This window comes from Gymnodraco acuticeps, unplaced genomic scaffold (assembly GCF_902827175.1).
Source record: "Gymnodraco acuticeps unplaced genomic scaffold, fGymAcu1.1, whole genome shotgun sequence".
NCBI lineage: Eukaryota > Metazoa > Chordata > Actinopteri > Perciformes > Bathydraconidae > Gymnodraco > Gymnodraco acuticeps.
In genome coordinates, this window is record NW_022992231.1 from 406,528 (window position 1) to 417,958 (window position 11,431).

General features: G+C 43.8%; 1 pseudogene; it reads right to left on the reverse strand.

Moving 5' to 3' along the window:
• Positions 1–1,344: 1,344 nt before the first annotated feature.
• Positions 1,345–5,657, reverse strand: LOC117539805 (annotated as a pseudogene).
• Between the last annotated feature and the right edge of the window lie 5,774 nt (positions 5,658–11,431).

Below are 11,431 nucleotides of genomic sequence, written 5' to 3' on the forward strand. Positions count from 1 at the left end.
CGCGCCATTAGTCTAGGAGGCGAGCTCGAGTATTGACTCGCGTATATTAAAAAAATCAGATACCTTGCTCGTTCCATTCAGGTGCTTTATTGAGAGGTTCAATAGATCAGCTGGCGGCCAACTGCCGACGTGCAACATTTGCACGGTATTTAAACAAATAAACAAACAAGATAGGCCTACATTGGTCATACAGATGTGTGCGTCTGGATCACTCTTCAGCCCTTCTGTGAAGTAATGGCAAAAATATATAGGACATAGGAACAGGAAATTGCCATTACATTAAGTGGAATCGGTATGCTCTCTCCTTCTGTGTCCCATATATTTTTTCACAGCATGCCTGACTTCACAGCAGATGTCGAGTTACACAAATCCGACGCAGTGCCTCAGGAAGAAGCCAAACCTGTGGCCGAGAAAGTGGAGAACGAACCAGAAGTGGAAGTGAAGATGTCAGATGGACATACTGCCTATAGACTTGCCATTCAGACAAGAAAATCCCAGCTTGCCCAACAACAAACATGTTACCGAGCAGCTCATCTGCGATTTTGCTGTTATGGTACCTGGGCACCGACTGAATCCAAGTGACAGACCTGAAGAAGTGACTGACTCATCAATGCAAGAGCCAATTGTAAGAGCCATTTAGGCACATTATTTTATGGTAATGAATTATGGTTTTGTGAGCCAATTGAATATTCTTTAATTTAACTTAAATGAGCTGAATAACTATGAATTATTATTATTATACTGTTTTTGTAACGTGTCATCAGCTCTAGTTTATGTTTTGTTATTATTTATACAAAGCAATAGTAGGGGCGTGCTCAGGTATAAATGACGCTGCCAGCATGACACAGTAGGAAGTCTAGAGGAAGTTGGAAAAAGTTTTTGACCGCACACATCCGTATGACCAATGGATCTTGTTTGTTTATTTGTTTAAATACCGTGCAAATGTTGCACGTCGGCAGTTGGCCGCCAGCTGATCTATTGAAAGATGTCGGTCTCGTAAACCGAAGATCGCGGGTTCGATTCCCGTCCGTGCCTTACCCGTTTCGACCCGACTTTACTTCTTTTTCGCATACATCTTTAACTGCAGATACCGAAGCATATAATTGTAGATATTAAATAGATTGATGTCAACTAACTGCAACTTCTGCAATTAACTGCAACTTCAATCAATAATGCAAAGGTCACATAATTGTACAAACACATGTATAGGATTAATTGTACAAGTTATTAGTAAATAAGCCCAATAAGTATTTTGGATTATGACTGAATGCAATTTCTACACACAAATGCTCTCCCTTTGTGAAATATATCTTCAAAGTACACAAGAAGGCGCTAAAACAACACTTATAGGTCTAAATAAGATTTATTAGGGCACTGGAACGCTCACCTTGCTGATCTGATAACTGCAGATTCAAACATCACACCTGCATGACTAAAATCCTGACTAAAATGACAGTTAAATGAGGCATCCTAATAAAAATGGTCGTTTTCTCACTTACAATGAAGATTTCTAACTTTTGGCAAAATGCAAGTGCACAAGTCATAACAAATTTAACATAAGCCTTTTTTTTGGACATTTTAATGCAGAATGTTACAAATTATATACCTTTCATTTAAGGTAAAACAATTTGTGTACATCTTTATCACAGACCTGCTTTTTCATCAACAAATATATCATACAGTTAATGTGGGTGTGTAAAGTTACATTGCATTAGTTGATATTGTGTGAGCATTTTAGCTAATGCTCACTATTAACAACCTCCGCCCCTCCATTAACTGTAAGCTCAACCGATTCCCAGTCAAAGACATTTCCTCTTGGTACTCTCTTCCCTGAATTCATGTCTTGGATGGTGCTGTCTGAGAGGACAGAGTCCCACATATTAACATCACTGATCGACCCAACAAAACTCTGTTTGGCATCAAAACTCCCCAGGTAGTCATCCGGATCTTGCCCGATGATAACCTTGCCTCCGGAGCGCATCCTGTGACCCTTCCTGTACATTTTGGTCACGCTTTTCCTCCCATCCATGAAGATGGCAGCCGCTCCTGAACTGGAATCCCAGGTGACACACATGTGGGTCTCAGTGGGCCCAAGCTTTGGGGCCTTGAACATAACACCATCTCCACTCAGGTAGAAGGAGTATCTAAACACACAGATATACAATTAATCAGAGTTCAAAGGGTTTATGTTACTCCAAACTGGGGACTGGTCAGTGTTGAAATAAGTACTCAGATCCTTTATTTAAGTAAAAGTACAAATACCATGGTCTCAAAATACTCCATTACAAGTAAACGTCCTGATTTCAAAATGTTACTCAAGTAAACGTAGAAAAGGATTAACATGAAAAAAAAAAAACTACTGAAGTTGACATTTCAAACTCAGAGTAGGAGAAAAAACTCATTTTGAGAAAACGACCTTTAAAGATTGCAGTGAGGCGCTATACTAAACCCTCCTGTTCTTTGGATGACAGCTTGCGCATCGACGCACTCCGTGAAGGTATTTCATGTTCGGGGTCATTTGTTTTTTGTATAACCTTGCTTCGTGCAAGTGACAATTGTTGTCGTCTTCTCTGTGAACGTTTTTTTCGCTGTTCTTTTGCCATTTTGAGATTTCAATTTCTAGCGGAAAGCTAACCAGGAAGTGTTTTAGCACACCACGTGACGCATCTGAACGAATCACGTTGTCAGAAATAGACACCAGCCAATGAGGTTTCGTTTCTTGGTTTAAGACCCCTTTGTACTTTCACGATTGGTTAATTATCACCTAGATGTACTTCAAGTCTCAAAAGTAAATGTACTCGTTATGCAGAATAGATTTTTTCACAGTATTTTATTATTATGGTTATTATATGATCCTGTTTTTATACATGTAAGAGCATTATAGTATGGTAGTTTGTCAATGTGGACTAGATTTAGATACTTGAAATACTGTGTAGTACACAGGCCCGGACTACATACACCGTGAAGTTGTTTGCAGCCTGCCAGTAAACCCAAAGCAGAAGAAGAAGAAGTGACGTCAGCGGCAGCGTCGGAGGCGGGGTCTCGTTCTTTCCTATGAGAGCTGCTCATTGGCGCATGACGACAAAATGGCCCAACTTTTGAGAGAGCGAAACGTCACAGATTACCCATCATGCCTGTCAGAGCAGAAGAACCCGTATGTGAGCTCACAGAGCATGCGCCCCTTAAGCCCCGCCCCCCGAGCTCCCACTCTCGGCTCAGTAGAATGAATGGAGACAGAAAATAAATCTAGATTCAGCTTTTAGTGCATTTTACAACTTTAAGAACCTAATGATTCTAATAAGGGCTATAAAATATTTCATACTGGGTAGTTTATTTAGTTTTTAAAAAAAAGTATCCGCTGATTTACAGACATCTCTTTCCCAATGTTAGTCTATGGGAAAAAGTATTTCTGGGTCCATTGACGTCACGGACTGATACGGAAATTGTAGTACTGCCGTTTGGACACAACGAATATTTTCATCAGAGTCCGGCGCACTTCCTGGGGGCTTGCTTCATTTGCCTAATCCTCCCTCAGGGACTTATTCCGGTGTGAACGCGATCTGCTCTTTAGTTCCGATGAACTAAGTACTGGGAACTAAGGCCCAATCCCAAACCACGCCCTACACCCTACACACTACCCCTCCGTGACAGAGTGAACTCTGTGGAGTGACACTCGCAGCTCAACGAGGCTCCCTCCTGTCAGATGGAGGGAGTAAATACTGCGGCAAGCTTTGGGACGAAGTCCCCTCTCTCCGGCAGAAACAGGAAATGCCGTAACTAATGCTAATGCTAATAATGCTAATGCGAGCAAATAAAATGGCGGCTTCACAAAAACCTTTCAGAGTTTTACGGGCCGTGGTTTGCAATTCGCCCAGCCAATCAGAAATTGGAACCTTTTTCTCCCCAGGAAAGTCCCTGCTCTCTAGCAAGGACTAAAAAGGGGTGAAAAGGTTCGCAAAAAAGGTTCTAGTTCCAGATCTTTTTGGTTTGAACGCAAAATCCCATGAACTATCGGAACTATTCCTGGGAAAAGTACTCCAGTGTGAAAGCGCCTATTGTCCCTGTTTCCGTTGTGTTTTCATCTTTATTGCAGGGTTTTGTATTTGCAGCATTTAGTTTATGCATATTTTAGTAAACGCTGCACATGTATTGTGAAGTTGGTCATTTGTGTTTTTATATTTGCATCGTTTCTGAAGCTGCAGTGCGTTTCTCCTAATGGAAATGTTTTGAGCGAGTTTGCATCTATCGGCCACCCTAGTTTGGGACTTAAGACTCAAATTTTAGGACTTGAGTGCAAAACCTTGTGACTTTCAAAACAAGGACTTCTGGTAATGTTAGTGATAGAAGAAGAGAAGTTACTAGAATCAGTTTGAATATGAGGGATATTTTGGCATGCAAATGGTGAAATGTAAAACAACAATCTAAAACAATGATCACTGAATATGTTCTTATGTTAGAGTCAATGTAAGCATGTTGTTGTGTGTACCTGCCGTCCAGCTCTTGCCACACATTCAGCTCGTCAACGTCTTGAGTCCGGTATGCAAACAGGATGATCTCGCGCTCCATATTGGGCAGCTCTGTGGCCACTCGCATGCACAGGGCTCCCGAGGTTCAGGGGCTTCTGGGGGACCATCTCCACATAATTGTTGTTCGACTCATCAGGGAACACCAAGGTCTTTAAAAACACACTCCCTGAGGGACAGTTACTTAAAAAGATGCTTTGGATAACATAAATCAGGTTATCACTTACAAGGAATTTGATTTGGCGTAAAATGGTGCATGGAAAAACACAGTAGGAGTAATTAAAATGGAAAAATAAGAGATAATTAAAAAATTTAAAAAATACAAATAATATACAAATTACCACGAAAAAATATTTACAGTATATCTTAAAATAATATAGAATAGCTGTGCAGTTTATACAGAATCCAGGTTTTTTGGCAAGTCAGTTTTCATAAACTAAGGAAAATAAGTATATTTAAAAAAAATGTCAAGGAAAAAAAAATATACAAAAATAATGACAAATACTGTAATGTACAGTTTATTTGAAATATAAGGGTACGAGCTGTAAGGCTATGAATAGGACTCAAAATAAATAATGGTAAATTGGCTGAAATTGAATAAAATAAGTCTTAACTAAGTGAACTTTAAGCCATTTAATATATACTTGTATACATGCACAGATATGAACATAAAGACAGGAGGACAGGGTATATAATTACCTGCCAACACAGCAGAGCTGGCAACGAGGAACAGGACGACGGAAAGTCTCATTTTGTCTGAGCAAACGACATTTTACAATTTACTCTTCAACTCATCCATACAACATTCAATCTTAAATCACAGTGTTTTCATGCATACAAAAAGGTTATATAAAGATATAAGGAAGGTGTGTACTTACTGTGTAGCTTTCTCAGGTGCAGCTGCAGAACATCTGAAAATTGGGGCTTTTATGTAGTGACTCCCTGAACCCTCCGCCTTGTTATGTATTGAATTTGAGCCTGAGATAAAAAAATGTGGGCAAGATTATATTGTATCAGTGAGGACAAACGGATCAATAGGCAAATAGTCCAGGTATTGCAAAATGGGGCTTCACGGGACAAACATGCAACTGGCTGGCCATAAGGACTACAATGAGAAGCTAAACGACTACAAAAAGATGCAGAAACAAAAACAGATGTTAACAAAGAGTCACGAAATTCCCCAAAACAAACACACAAAATGGCCAAAAAACCACTAACACAAAAATAAGATGACAACAAAGAGATGCAAAACCACCAACTAAAGACACAAAAGGACTACAGATAATCAAAACTCTACAACAAAACCTCAATATTGACTAAAGAGCAGCTTCAGTGATAGAAGGAATGAGAAATTAGTCTAAAACATGAAACTCAGGGTTCGATGAGGACGTTTTATCAGGTGCTCTTTCAACTGTTATCTAAGGACACTGACCCAGAGTTAATGTCATGTTGGCAGATCTGATCACAACTTGGTTCACCTCCTATGTATCAACCTCTGGTCAACAGACAGTAGTGATGGGAATTATGGCTCTTTGAAGGGAGCCGGATCTTATGGCTCCGTTCCTTTGCGAGAGCCGTTCAAAAGAGCCGTTTTTTTTAAGGGGGCGGGGTTACTAGGTTTATCTGTGAAATATACCTTTTATAATTCAATAAAATGTAGCCCTGTTTTGACTAATGATTTATATGTGCACACATATATCACTTAAATGATTCAATACATCCTTTGTACTGAAGTATTCAAAAGTAAAAATTACATTTTTAATATAAATGATTTGCTGTGGCCAATTGTTTTCATTGCAACTCTCTGATTGTAGAACCACGCTAAAAAAAGCAGATAGCAACACCTATACAAACTGACAACAAATCTTTGCTGAGCCTAAAAATAATCATAAATAAATAATATAATGAAAATAAATGTATTGCAATGCTCAAAACAGCAGCATCCAAGGTATTAGTGATGTGCGCGAGACACATCACTAATACCTCATTCACACCAACGCAATTCCGGTTCAAGCTCCGTGCTAGAAGTTTTCAGGTTCAGAACCGGTTCTTCGGTTTAGCTCTTTTCACACCGCCCAGAGTCTGACTGGTGCTGCGTCATCGTTTGCGTCATGACGTAACCGTTTGTGTGCCTGCTTCATAAAGCCAAACTGCGCGGAAACCCCTCACAGCTCACACCGACAACAACAACAATGACCGATTGTGTTGAAGCGCTACTCGTTTTGGTTTTGCTCTGTCGAAACGAAATGGAAGAAATGGGACGACTTTACTACCAACTTTACAGTCGTTACATGCTACATTCAAAACTGCTTTACAATCGTAATCATCAACGACGATTCCGATTCCCCCTGTCCCTGCCCCCGCCTCGACGTAAGCGTGACGTATGCGGTGCTTTTGCTCTAGATGGAAACATTTTTGGTGCTTGAAACGAACCGGATTCCAGAGCTAAGAGGCTGCTCCGCTGTGGTGTGAACAGGAAAACCCGTTGCTTTTCAAGCTCCAGCTCCGAACCGGCCCTGACACACCGTTGGTGTGAATGAGGTATGACAGACAGCTGGTGCTCACACGCAGCATGAATAAGTGGTCTGAGGAGTCTGACTCCCAGGCTCCGCCCTCTACTGGACTCTATGGTTAGTCCCCCTTGACCTTACTATGCGAGCGTTCACCTACTGACATATCTTTAAACGTAGCCGGCCCCTCAGGGCGGGCCTACCTGAGTGCGCGCAAGCCCACCCTATAAGGCGGCCTTGCCTCCTAACTGTCATCCTTTACTCTTCAGAGAGCAGGATAAACAACTGAGAGAAGCGGAAGAAGAGTAAAAGGAAGAATAAAAGAATGGACTCACCAATCCTAGAGCACCGACGCTGTCCTAGTTGCACCGGCCTAATTGCAGGTGCCGATCCCCACCGCCTTTGTTTCGAGTGCTTGGGGCCTGAACATGCCGGGGACAGCCTGACCCAGTCTCCCTCCTGTAATGCCTGCCGGATGCTACCACAACTTAGCCACCGGCACCGCATAGGAATATTTTCAGGCCTACTACGAGGAAACGGAGGACCACGTGGACCTCAAGGTGGTGGAGATGGAGGAACAGGATGCGGCTGGGGGGGGTGCCATTCGTTTTCGACATCCCGGCGGGCCGGCCGGCCGGCCCCGTTCGTCGAAGAGGAGGAGGACGAGGGTTCCTCGATGTCGGGTGCTTCCGGCTCGGACGGGCCGCCACACAGGTCCGCACGTCAGGACTTCCCATCGGTGATGGCCATCGCGGCGGAGCGTGTAGGATTACTGCTCCCTCCGCCACTACCGCCAAAGCCAGTGAGCCGCCTCCGTCAGGGGTTTTATGGGCAGGCTTCCTTGGCGCAGCCGGCCTTCGTTTCGCCCCCGTTGCCAGACATCTGGCGGTGTGTGGAGGCGACGGCCGCTGAGAGCGAGGGCTCCAGTGGCAGGTGTGTCCGGTGTCCTAGGGGTGCAGGGCCGCTCGGACACGGTGTGTCCTGACGTGCCCCCCCTTGATGAGAGCCTGGCGGCTCATCTGCTTCAGCAGGCAGCTGGATGGGCGGAGGGGAAAAAGCCTCTGCCCCCGCTGCCTTGTGACCGGGAAATGCCGGAGTATTTGGACAGAATATTCCGGCTCGGTGCGCAGATGGCAGCAGTGGCCAATAATCTCGGTGTGTTGGGCTATGAGGTGTGATTTGTGCCAAAGAACAGACAACTGGCTGACTGAGCGGATAACTAACGTGCGCTAACGCCTCCATCAATTTTGAATTGGTTGACGTAGAATACAGGCGACGTCACCACGATGTCAGACGTCACGGCGACGTATCATAGGTGCGCTCAAAGTATGCGCTCAAAGTATGCGCTCAAAGTACGCGCTCAAAGTACGCGCTCAAAGTACGCGCTCACATGGCTGCAGTGTAGCTTGGAAAGCGCTATCTTAGATATGCTTGATAACGTACGTGTGGATATGCGAGTGAATAACGTATGTGTGGATAAGCATGTGAATAACGTACGTCTCGCCTCCGTTTGCATTGTATAGCATTATCCTAGCATCAGTGGCGTTTTTATATGTACAAAACTGGTGGGGCACAAAACACTTAGATGTCTATATATAAGCAGTGACGTGCAGTGAGGTTGATGGCTGGTGAGGCACTGACTCTTCAGGTTTACAAATATTATATTTTGACCTAAATCAAAATATAATATTATTTTCAAAAGCTTTTTTTGTCTGATGCTTCGATTAATTTTAAACAGACAGTTCAACAAAAGGATACCCAAAAAATGTAATTTTATCATTTAAATATTGAATTGTTCTCTCTTAGTAAGATTTAATTTTCAATAAAATTGCGGTCTTACCTTGACTTGAAGATGAAGTCCATTTGCCTATCCTTCTGGACAAAAATCTCTATTACTTTTTTGTAAAAGAATGGACGGTTGAAGCACTTTTAGCTGCTTACACTTTATTAAACTTTTACATAGAACGTAGCATAACATTTACACCCTGGCTTCATTCGCATGCCTGCTCCGGTGTGTGTTCCCCTCAACAGGGTCCGTGTGGAAATATATAACAACTATTGTAACACTTATCTTCTTGTAGTTTCAAAAGTCTATCATAAATCTAATCGATAGATTTATGATTCAAAAATTATAAAAGTAGGGTAGAAGTGGATATTATCCGGCTGAACAAAACGTGCATTTATCTAACAGGTACGTTTCCCACAGATCTTATTTTGAGCTATTTTCTAAAATCCTATGGTGAAATCTCATTGCTTTTTTGTGGAGGGAACTATGGGAGGGAACCCCATGGAGGGAACCCATGCGCAGCTTACTTCCGGGTTTTAGGACGCGTCCCTCGTCTCCTCTTCACACACCACACTTTTCGCGGCACACGTACTTACAGCCAATCAGCTCTGAATTATGTGAGATGACGTATGGTGGGGATGGCAGCTCACTGCCCCTATGGTCATTATTTTTTTAATGGCCCTCCCATTTGACATTCCTGCCCTCCCCCAATAAACACGTTTTTATTATTTATAAAAAATATATATATTTGATTTTTTTAATTATAAATAAACTGTGAACTTTTATGCTACGATGTATGTGATGTCAGAGAGTAACACAGGCTGCGTCAAATAAATGCAGGTGTCTGTTGTGATTTCTGATTCGTCCACATTTAGACCAATCACAGCGTCACACTCTGCCGCCTATTCTGGATTTGTTTATTGTTTATTGTGCATTCTGTAGACTCCCATTTCTGTTTGAATTACAAAACGGACATCAGAAATTGGCTTAAAAGGTCTAAGGATTTATTAAAACGAAATAGCGATGAAAGAACTGTAGCCGATGCAGCTGCTGGCGACCCTGCACCTGCCGTTGCAGCAGCACGCCTTAATGTCACAAGCTTGACCTCGGCAAACCCCGTGGGTGAGTTAGCGAGCCCAATCCTTGACTCATCAAGGCGGCCGCCACCAACGCTGTCCTCCGAGGCACAGCTCCTTGTGCCCCTACCATCACCACCTGCGTTGCCACACCCTGTACCACACCCGCCAGCATCCTCCTCCTCCGTGCCGGTGCCCCCACTACAGACGCTACCTTGCAGCACATCAACGGGTATTATTGGGCCAGCAACCGCTCAAAGACCAACAGCCCCAGATGATCTTGTGGTTAATAAACCCAACCAGGTGAAACTGGATCGTTATCAGGAAAGAAGCGCACTTTTGCCACTGCATGGTACAACAACAGAACATGGCTTGAAGCAACCGCTCAAAGACCAACAGCCCCAGATGTGTCATGTCTAGGAAACTAATAGTGAAAGTTTATTCTTTATGTTAGTTTTGTCATGTCCCTTTGCCCTGTGCTTTATGTTTATTCCCTTAATTAATCTTCCCTCTCATTTTAGGCCTCCACGCTCCCCGCCCCCTTCTGTCTCCTGCGTCCTTGATTGTTTTCCCCGCCCTGATTGTTTCCACCTGTGTCCCCTTTACCTGTGTATATATTGTGGTAGCTTCCTCCTGTTCATTGTCAGTTCGTTGTCTTACGACCCACGTTCCTGATTACCTCACGGACTTCCCACGGATCTACCTCATTGATCACTTGCTAGTTTTCCTCGAAAGAGTATATTTGTTTTCCTTGTTTTGATTACTGTGCTAAATTCCAGTAAAGTCTTTATTTTTTGAGAACACTATCTGAGTCGTGCAATTGAGTTCATGCCTCAGAGTCTCTCCTTGACAGTACGAACTGACCATTAAAATGAACTCAGCCGACTCAGACCAGCTAAAGAACGCCATCCGCTCTCAGGGCCAACGTCTTGGGCAACAAGAAGAGCAGATGGCCGCCATACAGCACGGAGTGCAGCACCTATCCAACAGCCACGGGGAACTACAATCATCGGTGACAACCCAGGTGAATCTGCTGGCAGCTGAGGTCCAGCGTGTGCTCACTCACCTGCAGGCTGCTTCTCCTCCCACGACTCCCCCGGTTCTGGCGGCGACCGGTTCCGATCCCAACCGGTCTACTGAGCCGCACAGTACTTCCATGCGTCTGGCTCCACCCGAAAAATACTCCGGAGACTCGGAGGGCTGCCGGACGTTCATTGTGCAGTGTGAGTTACACTATCACCACCAACCGGCTGCTTTTCCCACGGACAATTCCAAAGTGGCTTTCATGATCTCCCATCTCTCCGGCCGAGCAGCAGCGTGGGCTACGGCAGAGTGGTCCCGAGGCTCTCCCATCTGCGGGTCTCTGGAAAATTTCATAGACACTATGAGAAAGATCTTCAATCAAACCACGCCGGGCAGGGAAGCAGCTCGGGCTCTGATTAAGCTGAAACAACAACAGCTGAGTATGGCTGACTACGCCATCGAGTTCCGGACTATGGCAGCCGATAGCGGCTGGAACTCCGCTGCATTGTTTGA